The sequence below is a fragment of the Pelophylax lessonae genome, assembly GCF_965119305.1.
Source record: "Pelophylax lessonae genome assembly, chromosome: 1".
Classification (NCBI taxonomy): Eukaryota; Metazoa; Chordata; class Amphibia; order Anura; family Ranidae; genus Pelophylax; species Pelophylax lessonae.
In genome coordinates this window covers 729,135,213-729,156,722 of record NC_138768.1, presented here as the reverse complement: position 1 = coordinate 729,156,722, position 21,510 = coordinate 729,135,213, and the positions used below count along the sequence as shown (strand labels likewise).

The window sequence follows — 21,510 nt, the reverse complement described above, 5'->3', positions numbered from 1 at the left end:
ACAGTAATCAGGGCTAAAAATATACATGGTCACTGTACTAATGGCAGTGGCTAGGAAGGAGTTAACCTCTAGGGTGATCAAGGGGTTAACTGTGTGCCTAACCAGTGTTTGTGTGTACTGTGAGGTGCTTTTACTAAGGATGTGCTGGTTTGTATTCCCGGTTTGCAGGGAAAGAAAAACCGGAACATCCTCGCTGTCAGGACAGCTCTGTCCTGTCTTCCTCCTCTGATCAGCGGGTGCCGGCAGTCAATCATTGGCCGGCACCCGCTGATTTACTTTTGTTGTGACTAATCAAAGCACAGCCTGCACGCGTGCCACCTACCCTATTAGATACGTTATCTGGCACAGGAGAGCCACTCTGCCGCTACACTCCTATGAGGCGGTCAGCAAGCGGATACCATAATTCAATTTGATTCTACACTTCAGGGACAGTGTAGCTGCAATTTTCCAGTAATTAAGTGAGAAATCACTTTGAAAAACTACCCCTAGCATTTCTGGCCATGGCCATCTTGAGTAAGGACAAATGAGCCATGTATCATTTACTTTTTGGAATCCATGTGCCCTTAGCTTAGGCATTTAAGCAAGAGGGTGTGCTTAGCTGAGAAAACCCCTCCTCCCCTCCCTGGGATGTATGACATAATTTGCCTAGGCAAGAAACCAGGAAGTAACTAAAAAAACGTAAAATAATAGTTTAAAAAAATAAATATATGTTCCTATCTATTTACTAATGCTAGCAGCATAAGGATTAAAAATAGTCAATGTTGATTGAGAGAGTGAAGTTTCACTTAAGTTCAGGGATGTAGCAGCTACACCTGAGCAGTTTTGTTTTTTGTTTTTTTATCCACCTCTCTTGTCAGGAACTTTGGTCTGTGAATTTTAATAGTTCAGTGCTAAATGACCGCATAAACAGTTTGGCATAGATTAAATCTCACATTTATGAAACCCTTCTGGATTCATAATTATTTTTTTAAAGAAAAGATTAAATTGACAGGTATGGAAATCGGGCAATATACAGTATTCCTCCAGGTGGGTAGTGTAATGTAAATGTTTCAAATATCTATAGCAATGTACCAGTAGATATTAAAATGTCATGACAGAGTAGGATGCAGTGTAAAACAAAAGGAATAAAATAGAACATTGGTCTATGAAAAACACCAAACCTTTCTGGTTTTCTGGACTGTCCCTATAATTGATTTTTAATACCAAGTCCGATTGTACTCATTGTTCTGTCTGCATTCACATACTTTTTCCCCCCATGCCTCCTAACTGTAATGATTCATTTCGGGTAAATCATGTCCTTGCACATAAATGGATTTGTAAATTATTTTATGTTTACCGTTTAGGTATTTTCAATGTGTACTTATGCACACACTCACACTCAAGTAAGGAGCAGAACAGGAAGCCGTGTGGAAATTGTTGTAAAACATGGCGACAAGTATAATCACTTAACGACCAGCGACGTACTCGTACACCACTGGGCTTTCAGTGGTTATACCAGGATGATGCCTGCTGTTTTTTAGAGCTGGCAGTCGGCTCTCTAGTAATGCAAGAAAGGAGAAAGCGGCGCCAGCTTAGTATAGTACAAGTTTATTTAACACTGTTAAAATTGGTGACTCACTGTCCGAGGTTGGGTGAGACTGGTACACAAAGACTGTTAGGGTCATCCATCTTCCTCTTCCAGGATAGTGGTCATAGGAGAAGGTGGTGAGGTTCCAGAGGTATAGCCGAGCCACTGTGGGGCTGCTAGTTGTCACTGGCCGCGGCGGAGCATGCACAACAGGGCTCCGGCTGCCGACTTCTGATCCCTGATGACATCACTTCCTGGCAGGAGAAAAATAGCCTCACCCAACCTCGGACAGTGAGTTACCAATTTTAACAGTGTTAAATAAACTTGTACTATACTAAGCTGGCGCCGCTCTCTCCTTTCTTGCATCTCTCAGGGCTTCTCCACGCTTCAGCCGGCTGCCGCGGACTATAGCTTCCCTACAGTACCAAACTTTGTTCCCCCCCCACGCAGCCCCATAACCCCCCCCTCCCATCCACCCACATTCCTTGTACCACCTTGGGATATTAGAAGAGCGCCATGACACCCCCCACTTTCATGGCTCTCTAGTAATAGCAATCAAAGCGGCTAACTAGCCGCTCGATTGCTATTACAAGCAAGCGGTAGGATATTTCCCCCGAGCCGCCCACCTCCTTCCATGGCTTGCTCGGGCTCTCCCATTCCCACCAGGATCGGCTTTGATGGGCTGTTTGTGATAGTAACCTGGAAGCGATGACATGACATCACCTTCCGGTTTACCCAGATGTCAACAGCGCCATTTAAAAAAAAAAAAAAAAAAAAACTTGGAACTTTTAAGAGCAGAGGATGGATTTGGGGTCTTGTAGACTCCTGATCCCTCCATAAACAGCACCTGTCACATGCCTATTGCTGTCCCAAAAGATTTACATTCCTTGTGACCGCAGTAAGTGATCAAAAAAAATAAAATAATTGAAAGCAAGTATATAACAAAAATAAATCATTAAAAAAAAAAAAAAAAAATGCTCGAAGCCCCCCCATGCTAGCGCGCAGAGGTAAAGGCGCTTGTTGGTCCCGCAAACAGCGATTGTCCCACACATGTGAGGTACGGCTACCAAAGTCAGATCAAGGGCATCAATTCTAGCACTAGACCTCCTCCTGGACATCTAAAGTGGTAACCTGTAAAGGCTTTTAAAAAGTCACCTAGGGATAGTAAAATTTATTACATTTGTCGCGGTTCCATGAGCATGTGCAATTTTAAAGCTTGACATGTTGGGTATCTATTTACTCTGCAACTCTGCATAACATCAGCTTTTATATTTTACAAAAAAATTGGGTTATCGTGTTTTTTTTTCATTAAAATTTAAAGTGTATTTTTTTTAAATTGCGTTTGAAAAACCGCTGTGCAAATACCATGTGACATAAATTTTTGCAACACCCACCAATTTATTCTCTAGGGCCTTTGCTTTAAAAAATAAATAATGTTTGGGGTTCTAACTATTTTTTTAATAACAAATACTGATTATTACTTGTAAACAAAAGTATCAAAAGGCCTTGAGCTGAAGTGGATAATTTTTCCATATCTGTCATACAATCATGCTATGGAGACACTACCTTCTGTCCCCTAATCTAGAAATGAGAAATTTGTCTTTCCTATTTTTCTGATGCATGGGAACAATACTTTTTGTCTGCTGGTATAGGGAATAAAGGGAAATGGAAGAAAAATACAGAGGTCGTCATTGATACCCTTGTTCAAAAAAAGGTAGCTGTCTGACTGCCATTCTGATCTTTTTGCTTTTAACCACTTGCCGACCACAATACGTATATATAAGTAGCGACTTACTGGAATTATAGCTGAAGCTATGCACCATAACCCCAGTATTTTCAGCCGGCGGCTGTCTGTCTTTTGAAAGCGTTCCAAGTGACTCATGAGCCGCTAAAACACTTTTAGGAGCAGTGGGAACCCCTGACACTCACCTGTGTTTCTCGGGGATTACCATTTCCATCGCCTCACCTGAGAGACAATCCAACGGTGCCGCCATTCTGGTCACAGAGGCAATGAAAGAGTAGATAGTCGCTGATCGCCTCTATGGCCTTGGAGGACTGGAGCGACATCATGATGTCACTTCTGGTCCAGGGTGGAAGTAAACCTTTTTTTAGATAAAAAAAAAAAAAAAAAAGCAAAAGGTAATGAAGAGCATTGGGGTTTTTTTTTTTTTTTTATTGGACCCCCAGATCTATCCATAAAGAGAACCTGTCATGCTTTTTCTTATTACAAGGGATGTTGAACTTCCAGGGACCAGTATGAGAGACTAAGAACGATAACACTAAATTTAACACACCTACTTCCCTATTCACACCTGAGACCTTGTAACACTGAGTCGCATGACATCGGGGAGGGAAAATGGCTAATTGGGCCCCATTTGAGCATTTTCACTTAGGGGTGTACTCAATTTTGTTGTCAGTGGTTTAGACATTAATGGCTGTGCGTTGAGTTATTTTGAAGGAACAGCATATTTACACTGTTATACAAGCTGTACACTTACTACTTTACATTGTAGTAAAGTGTCATTTCTTTAGTGTTATCACATGAAAAGATATAATAAAATATTTACAAAAATGTGAGGGGTGTTCTCACTTTTGTGAGATACTGTATAATGTAAAGAATGCAATTGATTTCCCATGCTTTCTAACGGGTATAAAAAAAGGTTTATTTGTTTGTACTGTAGCAAAGGTATTCCAAGACATACTTACTGCAGTTTACTTTCAGTTTTTTTGGGCCGGTTCACCCTTGAATGCGATCCATGTTCATGTGCAACTCAGCAGTGTGATTTTAAGCCAATTCATTTGAATGGGCTGAAATTGCATTGGATCACACCAAAAGCAATGCATGTGCTACTTTTTAAAGCGCGCTGCAGCAGATCGCATGGTACCATGAGATCCGATGCATTTTTTCGATCTGCAATTTACACCCACAACAGATCGCATAATCATTGCTTTTTGAACGCAGTGCAGGAAACGGGCATGGAATGTGGGTTTGCCGCACCACGTTCTAGTGTGAATGAACCCTAACGCAAAGCCTGATGTATTGAAATTCTTAAGTTGGATACACACTATACAACTTTAGTTGATAGATTTATCTCCAACTATGTAGTGCAAGGGCCTGCCAGATTGCATACAAATTGAAAGTGTTTAGATTTGACTTCATATTATATGGTTTTGGTAAATCTAAAGACAATTGTATAGTGTGTATGGCCCATTAGTGATTTACCAAGGTGGGAGACCGTTTCACAATACAGTTTCTTGTAGTATACTCCCCTAGTGAATATGTGAAAACATTTTGTTGTATTGCATTGCAGCAAACTGCGATAAAGATAAACTCCATGGTCTTTCAGACTGTTGCAAACTCAACTCTGAACTCCAGGAACAAAAAAATGTATTTCAATATATTCTTCCAACCGCTATAAAGGATATAAGTCTGCTTTGTGTTCCCCAAATACTTTTGGAAATTCAAATATTTCCTTGAAAACGAGTGATGACCTCATGCACATAGCTTGTTCAGAGAACTGAGCTGTGGGAGGAAGCCATGTATATACACACATGCCTCTCATATTCTAGGATTGTATTTCCATTGATTGGCTTCACATGTTGCCCAGAAGTGCCCTTTTAAAATCGCAAATGGTACAGAAATGGTGTTTTTTTAATTTTCTTTGTCATGTCAAGAGTATTTGACATGATTTCACAGTTCTCAAACAAACCAACTTGAGATAAGGATATCTGACTTTGGAAATCCATATGATCCTGTTCTTTGTCCTTTGCTTGCACCACTTCAGTTGCATCCATTGGTTCTAAGCTCCCTGCACCTATCTCAATCCCCATCACAAGTTCTGGAAGCTGGTTCTGAATGAAGGTGATGTTTGGAAAGACAGATTGTCTTTGGCAAAGAGAAAAAAAGCTGTGGGGGCATAAGATTCCTGCTTGCTGTAGTCATTTTTAAAATGGCAATGACTGTGCTAAATTAGATTGTGAATGGTGCAGTAGGAAAAAGCGACTAAGATGAATCTTGAACAGCTTAGCATTCCTCATCTAACGGGAACGGAGGAGATCTCCTATAATCCTCCTTATCCATTGGTTGTGTTAAAAGTGCTATCCCTTTGACGCTTAATGCTAAACCTTGGGATTACTTCCAAAGAATTCATGTGCCTAGGTCAAAGGTGTCTGGCAAGTGACCTGGCCAGTCATTTGAGGTCCTGAGTAGCTTCAAGAATCCTGTAAACAGCACCCCTTTAACAAGTTTTAGGTGGCTGCTTTTGTTTTGTTCCTGTGTGATGTTACTATTTTCTCTATTACCTTTTAAAGTGGAAGTAAACCCATCCACATGCTGGAAATGTAACACTTCCATTGGTTGTGCTGTTAACCAAACTGTCAAACTATCCAATGACTGGTGTCCTAATTGATCACATGTGCAGCATTATGGCAGTTGAAGATTAAACAGAGACCAAGGGAGCAGCTTCATTGGCTGAAAATGATAGGCGTGTTTACTTCCACTCTAACTAGGTTATTTTTTTTTTGTATACAAACTTTTTTATTAGGGTGAAAAAATTGTGGTACAAAAGCGTATATTAACAGTGAGGTAAACAACAATAAACAATAGTCATTGTTACAGAAAGTATGTATAAGTTCTTGTCATATATAATTAAACAACAGGATCAAGAAAAAATAAGACTTCGTATGAGTGGTGCCGAGTAGCGGACCTATGACAATTTCCATAATACTGCCTAAAGCAGTAAAAATACAAGAGTATATAGAGAACATATCGTTAAAGCGGAGTTCCACCCTGGATTTTTTTTTTTTTTTAATACCCCCGGGACAGTCAGGGCTAGTGCATTCCACAATGGCTAGCCTCTGATCTGTCCCGGGTTGCACTTACCTGTTAGGACAAATACTTACCTTGCAAACGTCTTGTCCAGCGCTGCCATCTCAGATGTGGGCAGCTTGAAGCCAGCGCGTCCTCTTTGGCGCCTTCTTCCGCCTTCTTTGGTCCCACGATGCTCTGCGCCGGCCCTGACGTCACTTCCGGGTCGCTCGCGTCATCCCTCCACAGCTTCTGGGCATGCCCAGAAGCTGTTTAGAAGGGGATGACGCGCGCGACCCGGAACTGACGTCGGGGCCGGTGCAGGCGCAATGATTCCTGGGAGCTATGACGTCCAGCTCCCAGGAATCATTGCAGAGCCAGGAAGTGACGACGGGCCGCGGCCGAGGAAGGAGGAAGAAGGAAGTAAGGTAAGTATATTTTCTTCGCTACGAGGTAAGTTAAAAAAAAAAAAAAAATATGCGATTATCCATTTCTTTTTCAGGTGACCCGGAGCGAGAAGATGGAGGTAAGTATAAAAATAGGGTGGAACTCCACTTTAAGTACAAAATGACTACAAATTACCAACTACATCTTCGTTCCCCCAGGCCCAATTAAAGGCCAGACTCTCTTCGATTAACCAAATGGAAAAAATTTTCCATGTAATTTATAATTCAACAAAATTCTATGATAACAAATGGGAACCTTGGTTTGATCACTCTAACATTCTATTCCCACCGATGGGTTCCTAATCACAAATATATCTTTACGACGTGATTGTGAAAGATGTAGTTGGTAATTTGTAGTCATTTTGTACTTAATCTAAATAGGTTATTTTAAGCTGTGACTGATCTTATTTGCAAGACCACCTGAATGAGTAGACATTAATGGACCCATCCTTGACTTCTTCATGTCCTGCTAATGAAGTAAATGTCATTGCTTCCTCCTCCTCACAGCCTGCAATATCAAGAACATTTGCCATGTCCATTCTAATGCTGTGGGGGGTAATATGAGCTGATGGCCCCATCACAGGCACTTCTCAAGAGTGCCAGCTGTGCCCATCCGTGCCTCCTCCATTCATAGAAGCTGTACTAATAGCTTCCAGCAATGAAAAGTACTGCTTGAATGATGGAGGTTAAGGTTCATAGAGCGCTTTTTATTGCTGGAAGTCAAAGTATGTCTTCTATGAATGGAGGATGGGGGCAGAAAGGGTGGGCATAGTCAGGACTATGACAAGTGCCTGTGACCAGCACCATAAAATTAACCCTTCGGGGCTATGGGGGGGGGAGGAGAATGGGAGATTTTAATTAAGAGCAGCTGCCCACAGGGACAATTCTCATTCAGTGTATGTACTGTTTCGTATACTGATTTTTATTTATTTTTTTATATTTAACTAAACTTAAAATTTAAAAGGTAAGCAGAAACAAAAGCTTTTGTTCATTTCCTGTGCTGATGTGAGACAATTTTGCTACTATTATAAAAGTTCATGCAAATCGCGTTAATCGCACAGGATGTTCAAATTTCCACAAAACTAATTTCAGCAAACCAAAACCTTGCTATGGGTTACTATATTTCACTTTACTTTATCTGGCAATACAGTCTGAATAGTGCAGTGAACTCTGTAGTGGTAGTTTAATTGCGTTTAGAAGCGTTAACATACAGAAGGATGAAATGGTTGCCTTTTCTGATCATTACAGTGGACCTAAATCAATGGGTCTGCAGTGAAACTAGCCATAGACGGTTCAGCAGGAACTGGACGGGATTCGAACCATAAAGGCTGAATGTACCCAAGTTGATTGATCAATTAGCCTGTCGAATTTTACATGTGATTGCTGCTAGTAATAATCACTGTGTTCTCCTGGCGGGGGCAGCTTCCCTCGCCCAGAGAGCACAATGGCTCCATGGAAGGGATTCCCCCATTAACACTGACTGTGTTGATGAAATCAAGCGATTTTCTTTAAGGTTTCAGGAAAGAAAATCACTCCATCTATGGGCCGGCTTAAGAGCCATCTGTTTTATCTTAGAGCAACAATCCAATTCAAACTTTGCATTTCCACACAGAAACGAATATGAAGAATCAGACAGTTCATACCACAGATACTTTGATAACTGAGGCAAAGAATCTTTGACTGAAAATGTTAGGTATTACTGTGTTGTGTTTTTTGTTTTTCTTTTATACTTTAACCACCTAAGGACCGCTGGCCGCAGTTATACTGTGGCAGGCAGCCCCTTCTGCGCAAACCGACATAGGTATATGGCGGTGGCGCACCTACAGCTAGGGGGCGGCGCGCTCCCGCCCCACTTGGCAGCAGGGACTCAGATGCACAGGGCAGGCTGCCCCTATTGCCGCCTGACACCCGCGATTGTTCCCCGCTGGGAGAGAAGAACGGTCAGCAGTTGTAAACACCGCTGACCGTTCTCACTGGAAGGATTACAGGTCTCTGTGATCATTTCACAAGCCCCACTCCCCCACAGTTAGAATCACTCCCCTAGGCTCACATTTAACCCCTTGATCACCAACAGTATTAACCCCTTCCATGCCAGTGTCATTATTACAGTAACAGTGCATATTTTTAGCACTGATTACTGTAGTAATGTCACTGGTCCCCCCAAAAGTGTCAAAAATGTCATTTAGGGGTCCGATCTGTCTGCTGCAATGTCGCAGACCCACAAAAAATCACAGATCGTCTCCATTACTAGTAAAAAAATAAAAATGACATCTTTCTCTTACGTCCTCTGACAGTCGCTGCCCGATGGTATTAGCCTTCACTAATGGGTAATGGCGCACTCTGCAGGAGCAGGCTAGGCAGATAATTGATTATCAGGTTAATACAAAAAAAACTTTTTTGTACCTCATCACGCCCCTAGGGGGCCATCGCTCAGCCATTACCAGAAACCAATCTGATATTACTTCAGTCTGTGTTGTCACGGAAAGTTGCTTTTCTGGTGGCCATCACGTCAGCTCGCAGAGTGTCTGAATTGATGGCCTTGTCCTGCCGTTCTCCTTATCTGGTACTTCATAGAGATAAGGTGGTTCTGCGACCGAGTCAATCTTTTTTTTCCCAAGGTGGTTTTCTTCATTCCACCTCAATGAGGATATTGTGTGGCCTTCACTGAGTACACAACCCAAGCATCCTAAGGAGTTTGCCTTGCATTCTCTGGATGTGGTCTGAGTGGTCAAGGTCTACCTTGTCCACCACGGAGTCGATTCGGCAGTCTGATTCTCTGTTTGTTCTTCCTGAGGGACCTCGGAAGAGGTTGGCCACCTACGCGGCAACCATTTCTAAGTGGATCAGACAGACGATTGTTTGGGCCTATTCCATCACGGGTCAGGTTCCTCCTTTCCCGGTAAAGGCTCTTTCAACTCGAGCCATTAGTGCCTCTTGGGCTTTTTGCCATCAGGCGTCTGTGGCTCAGGTGTGAAAGGTGGCGACCTGGTCGTCCGTGCACATTTTCACTAAGTTTTTACAAACTTGACGTTTTGGGATCTTCGGATGCTTCCTTTGGCCGCAAAGTTTTGAGTGCGGCAGTCGTTTAAGGGGACATTATTTTTCTGTCCCTCTTTGTGGGGTGTTGGTTCTGGGTTTGGTTCCAGTTTTTTCCTGTGGGCTCAGGTTGTTACTGGCCCGGTTATTTGCGTTACCTTCTAATTTGGTTGCGTTTCTTTCCCACCCCTCATACCTGCACTGCTTTGGGACGTCCCATTAGTGAGGGCTAATACCATCGGGTGGCGACTGTCACAGGACATAAGAGAAAAACTGTAAAAACTTACCGTAAAATTCTTTTCTCTGAGTCCTCTGACAGTCGCTGCCCTCACCCCTCTGGTTTTTGGATCTGGGGGTTGTTGCCTTCCGGTACTGCTTGCTACAAACTGAAGTAATATCAGATTGGGTTCTAGTAATGGCTGAGGGATGGCCCCCTAGTGGTGTGCTGAGGTACAAAATATTTTTTTTGTATTAACCTGATAATCAATTATCTGCCTAGCCTGCTCCTGCAGAGTGCGCCATTACCCATTAGTGAAGGCTAATACCATCTTTTTCCCATAGTAGATGCGATAACTTTTGCGCAAACCAATCAAAATATGCTTAATGCGAATTTTTTTTTTTTAACCAAAAATATGTAATTGCAAAAAACAAATTGAAAAATCAAAATTTAACATTTTAGGCCAATGTTTTTTTCTTTTGGGAATGTTATATAGCAGAAAGTGAGTTTTTTTTTTTTTCCAGAATTGTCGCTTTTTTTGTTTATAGTGCAAAAAATAAAAATTGCAGAGATGATCAAATACCACCAAAAGAAAGCTCTATTTGTGATAAAAAAGGACATCAATTTTATTTGGGTACATCGTTGCATGACCGCCAAATGTCCGTTAAAGTAACGCAGTTACAAATTGCAAAAAATGGCCTGGTCATTGAGTCAAATTCTTCTGGTCCAGAACTGGTTAACAACCATCTTTATCTGTAAATTTTATGTAAAATAAAAAAAAAAAAAGCACCAGGTGACTGTGTTGTCCTGCCATTTATACTGTCTGCTTTGCACACAGTGGTTTAATAGTGCAGTACAGAAAGAGAATGCTTTTGTTATCCGGTATTGAAAGCAAATTTGGGTTTAACAGGGTGTTTACCATCCATATATAATATCATGCAGTATTACTATATTTATTGTGCCGTTTGAGTAATTTCTAATTATCTTTCCTGCGAAAATTTGTGGTTTAGTACAAAGGTGACAATCCACACTTGTTTTTCAACTGAGAGCCTCAATCTACAATAATTCCATCAAGTTGTGGTACCAGCTGGAGCTCAGAAAATGCTGCGTAATATCTTATTTGTATGGGTGATTCAGTTGTACTTGTGCTGTAAAAAAGAACTTCCACTACAATCTGAGCACCAGTAGTTGGTACCTCTCTATTTCTTGGTGTCAGCTCAAATACTCTGCCGTATTAATGTGTGCAAGAGCTGCGGCTATCAACATGTTTACATTATGCTTACAGAGGTTATTATGCTAGTGGCTGCCTTTTTTACTTTTCAAGTAAACCCAATCACTACAGCCTCCTAAAATCCTTAACATGTTAAAGAAGTTCACCTTTAACCAAAAAATAAATGCACATATTTTTTTGCAGGTAAAAATAAATCTGCATTTATTTTCTTTTTCTATAAGAGCATGCAATGATCAGTGGATAGTGGGTGCAGTTTCAGACTCCTGCATGCTCTTCTTCCACCTTTCTAGCTGTACTTCTGTATGAGCTTTCAGTTTGAAACCTGAAGGGAGTCTGAATTCACTACAAGCGCACTGATCAACAATCTCAGTCATTAAAACTACAAACAGTTTGCTGCAGTGGAAATGGGACTTGTAGAGTATCTATATCTCCAGAAGGATATATAGAGTATCTATATCTCCAGAAGGATATAGATACTCTAGAGAGAGTTCAGAGAAGAGCTACTAAACTAGTACATGGATTGCAGGAAAAAACTTACCAGGAAAGGTTAAAGGACCTTAACATGTATAGCTTGGAAGAAAGAAGAGACAGAGGGGATATGATAGAAACTTTTAAATACATAAAGGGAATCAACTCGGTAAAGGAGGAGAGCATATTTAATAGAAGAAAAACTACCACAAGAGGACACCGTTTTAAATTAGAGGGGCAAAGGTTTAAAAGTAATATGAGGAAGCATTACTTTACTGAGTAGTGGATGCATGGAATAACCTTCCTGCAGAAGTGGTAGCTGCAAATACAGTGAAGGAGTTTAAGCATGCATGGGATAGGCATAAGGCTATCCTTCATATAAGATAGGGCCAGGGACTATTCATAGGATTCAGATATATTGGGCAGACTAGATGGGCCAAATGGTTCTTATCTGCTGACACATTCTATGTTTCTAGTTTATTCAATCACAGATCCTTGTGAATAAATTATGTGGGTGGAGCCCCACACAGCTGCACTTATTTTAGAATATGAGAGCAGCTGCAGGGGGGAGGAGCCCCTGCCCACTGTCACGGGGAGGCGTGTTTAATCTGCACAACTTTTTGCTTCAGGTATTGTTTACTGCGACAAAGCTGTGTGGATCCAGCCTACCTTACAACAAATGGAAAGCAGAGATTAATGGGCCATACACACTAAGATTTTCTGAAGACTTTTTCCTTAAGACTTACCAAAACCATATAATATGAGGTCAAACCTAAACACTTTCAATTTGTATGCAATCTGGCAGGCCCTTGCACTATATAGAAAAGGTAAATCTGAAGGAAATCTAACCACAAAAGTTGGATAGTGTGTATCCAGCTTGAGGCAGGCCATCTACAATGCAACCACTGGTTGCAGGAAAGAAATTTGCATGATTCTTTCATCAATGCAGACAGGGGAATCTTCTCCCAGCTAGCAATAATCGCAAACAAATCCAACAGGCTCGTTGTACTCAAGTTGATTGATCAACTTGGTACATTCAGCTTACCCATTAATGAGTCAAATTTTGTCTGGTTGCTGCTGAAATGTGAACCATGTATGGCCAGCCTAAGAAACTGTTCTATGACCACAGAGGTATGAAAATTCTAGTGTATGTGGCCTACAGAATCATCCTCTTGTCTATTAGACGCAGATCCTACTTTATTCTAAACAGTGCCTCTTATGTGTTTAGGTCTGATGTGCTGAAATGCCATTATACTTATTTGGGACCTGTTGTGTCTGAGGGTATGACTAAATTCTATATGTCCCTGCTTTGGAGACTGCCCACTTGGTTTTCATAATTGCCTCAATTAATTTAGATGCTAAATTATAGGGGCTTTGACGGATGTACATACACACTATAAGATTTTCTGAAGACTTTTTCCTTCAGATTTACCTTTTCTATGTAGTGCAAGGGCCTGCCAGATTGCATACAAATTGAAAGTGTTTAGGTTTGACCTCATATTATATGGTTTTGGTAAATCTAAAGGAAAAGGTCTTCAGAAAATCTTATAGTGTGTATGGCCCATTATTAGGCTGCCTTGGCTCTTTTGGTACATGAAAGTGGTGAAAACTGCAGTGTGTATGGGCAGCATTAGGGTGAATCTATGCCAATGTTCTCCATATGCTGGTAAAGTTACCAGTTATTTATAAATTGTTCTCTCTCACTCCTACAGGTATCTATAGAGAAGAAACTGGAACCCTAGAAAGCACAGTTTTGTATTTGAGCGGAAGCTGGAAATGACCTTACCTGATTTGTAATATATTATGTTGATAGACTATTTGCTAGGGTTTGTTTTTGTACAATTTAACCCATCATTTAATTTAACATGCTCTTAAATCTGCTGTAATTATGCCTCTAATATATTTTTACTTTTTGTTGCCCATATTGGAATGATTTATATTAAATATTTCTTGTGAACTGAGCTATTTTGCAACATTTGCAGTGTTTTTTGGTATTATATATGTTTATTTAACTTTAGGCTTCATGCACGGGTTGGTCTAAACATCATAAAAACCTAGCATTTTTGGGCACATGTGCAGCTTATAGCTCACTGCCATAAGCCTGTCAATCATTGACAGGATAAAAACTCTGTTTCTATAAATTTGGTGTCAACTGTTCCAAGCAGTATGATTACAGTCATATGCCATCAGGGGTGTGCAATTCCTCCATTTGGGACATACATCCCTTTATACATGTGGCTCTGTGCTCAGAACCGATTACAAGCGCCACCTTTTTCAGCCTGTCAGTGGTTGTGTGCTGCACCTGTCCCCTCCTGACCACACAAAATCAGCAATGTGCATGGTCAGGACAGTTTTTTTTTTTTTTTTTTTTAATCTATATTTTGTTTTAATTAACTCCCTGAAAATGACAGTACACATATGCTGCTTCACTGGACTGGGCTTTATTCCATGGTGCCACATATGTGTATCTGTCTTTGTACTGGGAGAACACTCCTGACACAGAGACCAGGAGCCCCAGATAATGTGCTAACACCCAGGCCCCAGAACTCCTGCTTTGGTTTATCTGATCGCTGTGATGGCCTCTGATTGGCTAGCATAGTGATCAGTCACTGTGAAGCCTACCCCTGTGTTTCCCTCTCTGAAAAAAGATTCATTGTATCTCTCAGATACAATCAACTGTGTGTGAAAGAATATCTAGATCAAAGTTTGATCTAGGTCAGTGCCAGGGTTAGTGTTTGGGTCAGGGTCAGTATAAAAAAAAAAAATGCACACCATTGTTTCTGGGCTGTACTACAGGTACAAACATACACATATGTGGAATCACTGCAATTGCCAAGAGCAGGAAAATTATTATTTTGGGTTTTTCTTTTGGTAGTAGGTTATGATCGTTAGCAAGAAATATACAGCTAAATGTTGTTTACTATTTTGAGCCAGTTTTCCTTTGATGGGGAAATAATAAAAAAAATAATAAAATCGGGAGATATCAATTACCATTTACCCCCAAATGAAAGCCCGATTTGTCACACAGTGTAATCCACCTGGATGCACAAAGTAGTTGAGGATAAGAGCTTTACTAACGCATGTCAAAAAGTGCAAAAAATGGATTTTTGTAAAATCTTACCGTAAAATCCTTTTCTCTTAGCTCATCGACAGACGTAGTCCTCGGTGATACACCACCTTCGGGTTATGTTACCTCCGCAGGAGCAGGACTAGACAGGAAATTAAAAAGCTCTGGCCACACCCTAGGGGCAGTCCCAGAGGGTATATCCTCTCTCTCTCTGCCTCAGCAAATCAGTTATGTGAAAAAGCAGTGCTTAGAGAATTTAACCCAACCCAACTCCAAAACAGAGGGGCGGGGACTACGTCTGTCGATGAGCTAAGAGAAAAGGATTTTACGGTAAGATTTTACAAAAATCCATTTTTCTCTAGCGCTCATCGACAGACGTAGTCCTCGGTGATACACCACCTTCGGGACGTCCCAGAGCAGTATCACGACTGAGGGGTGGGAAAATGGAAATCAATCCCAATCTAGAAGGCCCAACCGGTGCCAACTAGAAGTTTACAATGCTCATCCTTAATGATGAGACTCAACCAAAAAAAGAGAAAACAATTTTTTTTTTTTTTTTTTTCAAACAGAAAAAAACCCTCGAGGTAGACCACCGGTCTCCTCAAATTGCGGCCTGCAAAACCTTGCGGCCAAATGAGGCATCCGCCGATGCCGTCACATCAATTTTATAGAATTTTGTAAAGGTATGTACCGACGACCAGGTGGCCGCCTTACATACCTGGACCACTGACGCCTGATGGCGAAAGGCCCAGGAAGTACTGAGCGCTCGAGTGGAGTGCGCCCTAACAGGGAACGGAGGACTCTGACCCTTAATAGAATAAGCCTGTACCACCGTTAGTCTAATCCATTTGGCAATGGTCGCGGCAGATGCAGGCAAACCCTTTCTGGGGCCATCCGTGATCACAAAGAGTGAATCCGTCTTACGGAATGATTCCGTAGCTTTCAGGTATACCCTGATTGCCCGAACCACATCTAAGGAATGCAACGCATGTTCCCGATGATGCTTGGGCTGAGGACACAAGGAAGGTAGTACAATATCTTCATTCAGATGAAAATCTGAAACCACCTTGGGAAGAAAAGATGGCTTAGGATGAAGTACTACCTTATCCCTATGAATCACTAGGTATGGGGACTGGCATGATAATGCAGCCAGTTCTGACACCCTGCGAGCAGAAGTAATAGCCACCAAGAAGGCCACCTTCTGGGATAGAGTAAGCAAGGGAATCTCCCTGATGTTTTCAAAGGGAGGTTTCTGTAGAACCGACAAAACCAAATTAAGATCCCAGGGCGGTAAGGGCGCGCGGACTGGAGGAGCCAGGTGCCGCACCCCCTGGATGAAATTCCGCACCAAGGATTTGGTAGCTAAAGGCTTCTGAAAGAAGATTGCTAATGCTGAAACTTGACCCTTGATGGTGCTCAAGGCTAGCTTCTGCTCAACCCCTTGTTGCAAAAAGGCCAATATTCGAGTCACCGAATAGGTACGTGGAGGAAATCCTAAAGATTCGCACCACGCAATATAAGTCTTCCATGTGTGATAATAGACTTTGCTGGAAGTCGCTTTCCTTGCTTTAATAAGGGTAGGAATGACTGAAGTAGACAAACCTCTGTCCTTCAGTACTTGGGTCTCAATGGCCAGGCCATTAAAACCAGCGACTGTAAAGCACGAAGGTAAATTGGTCCTTGAGACCACAGACACTCCCTGAGACGAAGTTCCCACGGAACGTCTGCGACTAACATGTCCAAGTCGGCCAGGCCGGCTTGAGGAGGCCAGCCTAGAATTTCTAGGACCACTGGCGCTGATTGGATCTGAACCAGGCGTCCCTAGAGGTATCTGGCCCCGACCATCCGAGAAAGTCTGGTCGTTTTCTGTTCCCACACATTTATCAGATACCTGATAGATATCAGGAAGGGTGATCTTTTCTGGTTGAACCTCAGGGACCGAAGTCACCCGACTAGAGGCTACTTGGTCTATCTGGTCAACCAGATCCGATTCCTGTGAGGTATCGGGACTAATCTTAGGAAAAGGTGAATAGCGGTGTGCTGCAGGGCACACAACACTCTCTCTGCATGGGGATATGGCGTGGTTGGCGGTACCGGCCCTGGCGGACCGCGTGGCCGTTCGGGAGGCCTGCTATTAGCTGGAGATCTGATTTGGAAGGCAGTCTACATGTCCGTGGCTTCCGACTGGTAGGTAGCTTATACTTAATCCATAAGATTCCCAGAATGCCACAGATTACATTTTTAAAACATGTATACAATAGATTGTTAGCTCCCAAGCCAAGCCTCCTGGCTTTTGCACACATAAATCACACTCAAAGTAGGAGGATTTGTGACATGTTATAGGATAGAAAGGACTCTTTCTTACCATACAGAGAGGGGCCCGCGTTCACCACAAAACCCGTCAGGGAAAAAGGGGGAACATACTACTCACCATACCGGAACCAGGCGGGCACCAACTCCTGACAGTACCCCTCTCCACCGGGGCGGGAGGGCTGTCGACCGATACGGACGCCGTGACTCATGGTCTTTGGCGTTTCGGCGAGACGTTTAACTCGCGTGGACAGTCCTTTAATGGGACTTTGTCGCGGCCGACCCAGCGCGGAGCTATGGCCTGCACGCGCTCGTAGGCTGAACTGGGGTGACCACCGGATCTCAACATCCAGCCCGTCGCCCAGTTCAGCTTTCTTGCTTGAAGATCTCACAGGAACACTGGAGAAAAAAAGCTGTCTAAAAAATCCTTTAAGAAAAAAATCTTGCCAGGACCTAAGATCCCAGCAAGGTATCTAGGTCCTTACTCCTAACTAGACAGAAAATAACTGATTTGCTGAGGCAGAGAGAGAGAGGATATACCCTCTGGGACTGCCCCTAGGGTGTGGCCAGAGCTTTTTAATTTCCTGTCTAGTCCTGCTCCTGCGGAGGTAACATAACCCGAAGGTGGTGTATCACCGAGGACTACGTCTGTCGATGAGCGCTAGAGAAATTGTGCTTAGGGATTAAGATTTGTTTTACCCTTAGGTGAGAAGGGGTTAAAACCTGCCTTAAAAAAAAAAAAAAAAAAAAAAAAAGCTCAAATATTGTACTGGATATATTAGAGAACATTTCTATGGTTCTGGCAAATAACATAAAAGGTAAAACAGAAAGGAGACTTACTTGAAAGCCGATGGTACTGTATTAGGTCGCAGCATGCCCAATGTCTGACTGTGGTTTGGTCTGTAAAGGGGGGGGGGGTGGTTCCATGTAATCCAACTGCTGCTTCCACATGTATGACCAAAGGGAGTACGTTCAAGCAAAAAATTGTCTTTAGGAGTTAACATTTGTTTTACCCCTAGACATGAAGGGGTTAAGCAAAAAAAAAAAAAAGTCTGCAGTAATGGGCAAACTGACAGCTAGCAAAGGAACCAATATATGTTAATTCCAACAAATTCCAAAATAAAGTGCAGCGCCAAAAATATTAAAATCAATACATGTGTCAATTATAAATAAACATAACCGTCAAATATACATAAAAATTGATGGGAGAATATAAAAGTGTAATCAAGAACTGTGTATTAAATAGGGATGCACCGAATATTCGGCGGCCGAACATTATTCAGGCCGAAAATAGAAAAAAAAAGCACTTTCGGTGTTCGGCCGAATAATTTTGTGCCGAACAATAGGGCTGAATGATAGTCGATATGATATCGACTATCGTTTTGTGGCCGTAGGCGATATTCATATCGCAGAGGTCACGATATTTACAGGGGGAAGGGACTCGGAGGAGGACTCACAGACTTCCGTGTTAGGCAGGGGAAGCCGGGACACTTCAGCGGTGAGCATACATACATTACTCACTCGTGCACTGCAGCCCGCCCCACACATTCAGTGAGTCTTACTCTCCTCCCTAGTTTTTTCAATGGCACATTCAGGAAGCCAATCACGCCGTGATTAGCTGCACAGCGAACCAATCACGCGTGCCTGCACACCTGATTGGTTCCGCTGTGCCGCTACTCACGGCGTGATTGGCTTCCTGAATGTGCCATTGAAAAAACTAGGGAGGAGAGTAAGACTCACTGAATGTGTGGGGCGGGCTGCAGTGCACGAGTGAGTAATGTATGTATGCGGCTGTGCTCCTTTCCAGGCTACTACTAGTCCACCTCCAGCCTCCTACTACCACCACTATGAGAGACTGTCTGTCACGGTATAATCTGATCGAGTCCACACTGACACTGACTGACTGTCACTGAGTAATTGATGTTACCACATTAACCCTGACCTGCCCAGTGCCCTGTATCTGCAATTAAAATTTACAAGGCTGCCTGCATGCTTCCTGATTTCCATTCCCAGCATCCTTCCCAATCCCTACAGTGTCACTAACATTAACCCTATGGTACAAGGCTGCAGTGTGCACTGAATCCCATTCCCTACAGTAACATTTAGGGAGAGAGACATGAGAGGACAAGAGAGAGAGAGACATGAGGACAAAAAAATTGGCAAAATAAATGGAAAAAATGCGAAACACCGCGTTCGGTATTCGGCCTTCGGCCAAACATTTCATTATTATTCGGCTTCGGCCAAGAATTTTATTTCGGTGCATCCCTACTATTAAATATGGTGTCTAATAAATCCATGATTATTAAAACAGCATAAAATGCAACGTGTCTTTCATAAAGTAAGACTGAATGTCATCCGTGATATCCAAGTAGTGAATCTACAATTTAAGTCATATGAAACACCAGGCACCAGGGAGGTAAGTAGTATATGACCGTGAATGTCAACAATGATATATATATATCCAAGTGGTGAATCCGCAAATTACAGAGCTGAAGCACCCAACACCAGGAGGTAACTGAATATGCTTACCAGATCCATAACCACTCATACAGGAGGCTAATCGCACATTGTAGTACTGTGGTTTTGGCTGCAGAGGAACTGAGGCATAGATCCATCCATCCAGGGCTCAGTAATACACGTGCATTTAGACTCTGTACAAGAGGTTTTGGATCTGGTAAGCATATTCAGTTACCTCCTGGTGTTGGGTGCTTCAGCTCTGTAATTTGCGGATTCACCACTTGGATATATATCATTGTTGACATTCAAGGTCTTATTTTGTAAAATAGACATTACAATTTATGCTATATGAACTTTGGATTTATTAGACACCATATTTAAACACACAGCTTTAATATTTGCACTTTTATACTCCCATCAATTTATATGTATATATGACAGGTTTATATAGCGGCCCTTTTTTTGAATTTCAAATCTTTTTGGCACTGCACGTTATTACTATATGTTATTGTTAAATGTTACAGGAAAATTCCATACCTATAGCACATAGTTGAATCAGAGTTATAGGAATTACAGTCACAAACTGAGTACTACTGATAGTCACAACATGAAAACTTAGGACAAGCTTTTAAGGTGATCTTTTCTACTGGTTAGGCAACACTGATTAACAATCTGTGAAAAACTATACAAAAAAAAAAAAAAAAATCAATATTCTCCAAATCAAACAATAGTGTCTGATCTCATTAATGCACTCTTCAGAAGCATAGACCTCATAAATTAAGGTCTATAATCACTTTCAATATCGCAAACCAGCAGCTGGGTTCTTCCTCAGAGATATCACACAGATCCAGAACAATAGAGGCTTATTGAGTTTGCGGTGCAGTTTTCCAGTCCTCCGGCATGTAGGCAACCACTAAACTTCCGCTTTTCTGAATATCATTCTGAAAGAACCCAGCTGCTGGTTTATGCGATATTGAAATCAATTATAGACCTTATTAAATGATGGGGTTCTATGCTTCTGGTGAGGGCATTGTTGGTGGTGGATTAAAGTGGTTGTAGACTTTACATATTCCCAGTGAATTGGCTGGCCTCAGGTGATAGATACTTCCTACATAAGTTTATCGGCATTCCTTCAAAGTACAAAATGTATTCAGTTTGTCTCAGCTTTCATAAAGCAGGGAGCCAAAGTTACACTTTTCAGAGCTTACTGAGAGCGGATTGGAGGGAAGAGACACCCTCCACCACACAGCAACAGAGTGGAGGCTGCGTGCTGGAGCTCCCCTTTCCTTGTCACTTTTTTACCTCTTGGTGTCAGGAAAACTTGTCAGAAGTGACTTATGCAGATAGCAAAGAATGAGAGCAGACAGAAATGACATGTGGTGCGCTTGGTTGAGCCAAGCACACACTATAGAGGGATATGCTTTGTTCATATTTCATGTCAGAGGATTACAACCACCCCTAAGGAGGGAACACGGTGGGGAGGGGAGGTGCACTGTAGCACATTCACATTTGGAGATTTTAAGAGAAGAAGCACCAATGCTTGGGGAGAGAGGTGTATTAGGGTAGTGTAAATAGCGTTCTGCAGCCTCAAAAAAAAAAAAAAAAAAAATACAATAGCCTCTCTAAAAATTTGCAAATTATACAGATGCCTTTATCACTGTATATGAATTTTGTGCCAAGTCCACAACCCAAACACAACTGTGCTGGATAAGTAATGTGAATACTGTCAGTGCAAATTGATACCCCATGCCTCCTCTGTAGTTCCGTCTCCTATGAACTCAGAGGGAGGCTCTGGGAGTAGTGTAGAGATTGGCAGGTGAAGGAGGGGAGTTCCAATAGCAGCGCTGATCACAGACTGTGGGAGGGAGCACAGAGCATGAGCACATGGATGGATAAGGAGGGGA

At 42.1% G+C, this 21,510-nt stretch overlaps 1 protein-coding gene across 3 annotated transcripts in view; it reads left to right on the top strand.

Annotated features, from left to right (window-relative positions):
* Positions 1–13,733, top strand: part of VPS37A (VPS37A subunit of ESCRT-I) — a 73,399-nt gene extending 59,666 nt beyond the window's left edge. For all 3 annotated transcript variants that reach the window (XM_082243047.1, XM_082243046.1, XM_082243045.1), the window contains exon 12: positions 13,485–13,733. The gene's annotated coding sequence lies outside the window, so the exon portion shown is untranslated. The remainder of the gene's footprint in view (positions 1–13,484) is intronic.
* Positions 13,734–21,510: the final 7,777 nt, after the last annotated feature.